Genomic DNA, 4,193 nt, shown 5'->3' on the forward strand with positions numbered 1-4,193 from the left:
GGTTTTTTTTTTTTTTTTTTTTTTTTTCTCTTATTAGTTTCGTCTCATCCCTGCCTTTAATTTATTTTACATCTATATCCTTACAGACGTTAAGTTAGAACCCGGGAATGTCGTATAGCATATGTGTGCTGATGTATATATAGGCTATTGTGTACATTGTTTGTGTTCGTTTCATAATGAATTCTATTCTATTCTATTCAAGAATTCCCAGTTAGGCTACCTACAGTAGGCGCTATTACATTAATATAGTCGGCCACTGTTGTTCCCCTAGCGCGTGATGTTCGTACTGCAACTTTCGTCTCACTTCTAAAGGAAGCACTGCCCCTAAACAAATCCCAATGTATCGAGCTGATTCTACCACGGGTCACTTTAAAGCTGGGAAGTATCCACGGATTATATATATAAAATAAATTCGTTGTTCCATGCTCTCCATCAGAATACAACGATTCGGTAAAGGTGAGTTGTTAGGCTATATCGACGGACTGCGCTAAAGCATTCCGTCTCTGTGAGCTTAGCTTGCTATAGAACTGCTGTCACACTTGTGAATTCGCAACCTTGCATTGCTTCAATTTCTTCTCTTCAACTGACTATCAAATCGCTTCCGTACTGTTTTATTTATAGTCTTACCCTGTGGGTATACACAGAATGCATTTTGACAATTGTCTCATTCTGTTGGCCACAAGCTAGACAGCAGAACACGACTAGATGCCCACATATGTAGCTACGCTGTACAGTGATTTTTACTGGACTGAAAATGACACTTTATTTGCAGCGAGTTCCCACAGTAACAGTGGAAAACGCCTTGGAAATTGTGTTCGAAACCGCTTTGGAGAAGCATGCTCGGTGCTTTAGAACCAGTGTTGTTACGGAAACACATGTCGGGCTGGAGACTTGGGCACATCGGAACATGGGCACATTGAGAAAAACTGTGTTGTTACATTAATAACCCTTTTTTTGTGGGGGGACACAGCCATAGGTGTCGCTGACACGCTTCTTACGTGACAAGTTGAATGTCTCTTCTTCTCTTCCAAACTTAATTCTCTCCTGCTTGGGAAGAGTTTTATTGTTTTACAGAGGTCTTTCCCCTGTCTGTGTCGGTTAGTCGTGAGGTGTAGGCTATATAATGTAATTTATGGTTAATGGAGTAAGGCAAGATGCTTGAGGCCTTGAACAGACCAGGGTTTTTCCTACAGCGTCCGCCATTTATTTGAGTTGCGGGAAGGCTCCAGGTACAATTGGGAGTTGGCAGACAAACAGTTATGGGTTTTTCGCCATTTAATAAAACAAAGTCTTCACTTGACCATTGTAAAAAAGTACTTCAGTAAAAAGCCAATGTTGAAACTGAACTGGCAGTTTTGGGGAAAAGAAGGTCAATTGATGGTTGTGAATGCTGTAAATCCTCAATGTGACAAGAAGTCAGAACACTTTCTCATGATAAGAATCCATCTTCTATAAGATGCAAACTTTTAAAAAGTACTTTTTTTTTTTAATATCTATCTTTTGTAATTTTTTTGTCTTTTATGCCTCACTGAACACCATAAATTTGATGCTTGTATGGTTTATCTGAAGAATAATCTGTCATCTTTGTAAGCTCTTTATCTCTGACTATCCAAAACATTCCAGCAGTCATTTCCTGAAGCTCAATTCTTTGTAGCTTGTCATACAGAAAAATGCTGAGTGATTATGTGTCTTTTTGGTTATAAAACATGCACTACCTGCCACCTAAGAGAAAACCAATTAGCAACATGGAGATTCCCACCATCCTATGAATTATTCAACAGTCAGTTATATAGATTATATCTGTGCTTGCTTGAACCTCTGATGGCTGGAAATTTCATGATTATTATCTGTACAGTTTACACAGGATTACACAGGACCGTGAAAGTGTGTGATACATACCTGTCATGCAGCTACAATTTCAAAGCAATTTAATAATGGGTACACCCTTTTTTGAAAGACCGCAATGAAATGGCTCTTTAAACTGTAGGTTGGCCTCTCTCTAATAGTTGTTGAATTTAAGCTGTGGTTGATGTCACGCAGTGCAGTGTTATTCAGCCTCAACAGACTCAACAGATTTGAGTCTGATCTAATGTCTTGTCTGATAAAAGAGACATACATATATGTTGGTTTACTGTTTAGCCTAATCAACACCAATATATGTTGTTGTTGTTTTTGGAATGGTCAGTTATCTAAAAAATATCAAGGCTGATAGATGTCAATACTTTTTTTCCCCCCTCTGTGGAAAAAAATAATTATCAGTATTGCTAAAATTCAGCCTTCCTTTAGCTCAAACAGTAGAGCATGGCACTATCAACGCCAAGGTCATGGGTTTGATTCTTGGGGCATACATGTAAACCTCTAATATTCACAGTAATTTGCAGAAGGGCAAAGTGGGATGCGGTTGACATTTCTGATGTTTGTTGTGTTAAAGCAACTGTTTGTAAGTTGTTGTTTTTTTTCAGCTGAGGGGCAAGCACACATGAATGTTGTCATTGTCAATTGTCATGTGACCTGTCAGCATCAGTTGCGTCTCTTCACTGCCATTCACAAATCTTCTGCCTTGGCCTCATGGGATAGTAAAGTGTCCGGCAGTTGTGCACTTAAGAATCTCAGTCATCAGGGAACGTATGCCCATTGTTTTCTGAGTACTTAATTATGAATAATTCAGACATTCTACTTTTTTCACCTACTATATAGTAAGGAGGATGCATATTCAGTCATTTGTAACTTGAATGTGTGAGGCTTCTTGTGTCGTTCGCTTCCAGTTATTTAAAGTAACTAAAAGTGTCAGCAATCGAATACTTGCTGCTGTCTTTGTCCTTAATGTAAATCAAACAACAAAAGTAAACAAAAATACAGCTCACAGTTCTTGAATGAATAACATTAGTATTTTAATAAGGATCAGTAAATATTTAATTTATAGTGAAAACTTTTTTTTTTAATTTTCTTAATTTTGAATATACAATTTATGTATTTCTGAGTGCTACTGCCAAATAGAAATTCTGTACCTGAAAAACTTAAAGCACAGTTTTTTTAATATCCTATTGTTCATTGTTTGCATCTTAGTTTTCGTGTTTTTAATAAAAAAGATAAACTAAAATAACAAAAATAGCTATAGGAATTATTAGGGAATAATATTTTGGTCATATTACCCACAGCTGGTCACCATATACTGTAATTCTGTGTGATAAAGCATAGTATCCCTGCTCTGTAAAAGGATGAGTAGATTATTAAGTTTTACTTTCAAACTTTGTTGCAAAACTGTTTTATTACAGTATGATTTTATTCCTGCAGGATATTTTGACTTTCTTTCTCTCTGTCTCTGTCTCAGTGAGTGTCTCATGGACATTCTGGATCCAGATATGTTGTAAGAACTGTTTGGTAGGGAGCTAGTGCTCTTTTGTGTGCTGATAATTTGTCTCTGTTGTTCTCTCTCTGCTTTATTCTCTCTTTCTGCGGTCTTGACTTCTCACATCCGGGAATCCAGCACCACAATGCCGGCACAAAACAGGAATTGACCCCGATCGCTGAAAATGTCTCTTCCTGCAGACCATACCTTATAAGTCTGTTAATAAAACTTTTCTGTATTCATAGACAGTCACAGAGAATAATGTTGTATAGTCCAGCCTATGGTATTCTCTTAGAGTTCAGATCAGGGCTGCACACTTAATTGAATGAATAATCGAGATTATGGGTACCACATCTAACTAATTGTGACTCAGTTCTAGCATTCCATGTACGTGTAATCTTATTGAATTGTTCTATTAACAATGTTTTTTTTTTTTTTTGCAGTGATTTAGCATTTTAACCAATGACATACATTCCATTGCTCAAATGCCATGCGAATCAGATGTATTTAATTAGTCCATAGGCCTATGCATAACGACAACCAACCAGTCGAGTCATCAACCAGTCAGAGTGATTTTTAAGCAGTCTGAATAACAGGTTAGCTAATGTGATGCATAGGGATTGGTATCATTAAGGTTTTAACGGTATTACTACTCTTACCGATACTGCTTGTCGATTCGGTACTTTAACGGTATTCTTATCAGTACTTTTTGTTTTATATATATATATGACAAATTAAGAGCTAAATTAACATTGCTTTATATTCCGAAATGTAAAATAAATATTTAATGAAATGAATATAAAACATCAATTTGTAAATGCACCAGTGTGCAGGCATTTTTAGT

At 36.6% G+C, this 4,193-nt stretch overlaps 1 protein-coding gene across 1 annotated transcript in view; it reads left to right on the forward strand.

Annotated features, from left to right (window-relative positions):
• Nucleotides 1-298: 298 nt before the first annotated feature.
• The window catches only part of LOC107667661 (vang-like protein 1), a 92,734-nt gene continuing 88,839 nt past the window's right edge, over nucleotides 299-4,193 (forward strand). The window contains exon 1 of the mRNA XM_016459388.1: nucleotides 299-456. The gene's annotated coding sequence lies outside the window, so the exon portion shown is untranslated. The remainder of the gene's footprint in view (nucleotides 457-4,193) is intronic.

The sequence above is a fragment of the Sinocyclocheilus anshuiensis genome, unplaced genomic scaffold (assembly GCF_001515605.1).
Source record: "Sinocyclocheilus anshuiensis isolate Anshui unplaced genomic scaffold, SAMN03320099.WGS_v1.1 scaffold1305, whole genome shotgun sequence".
NCBI lineage: Eukaryota > Metazoa > Chordata > Actinopteri > Cypriniformes > Cyprinidae > Sinocyclocheilus > Sinocyclocheilus anshuiensis.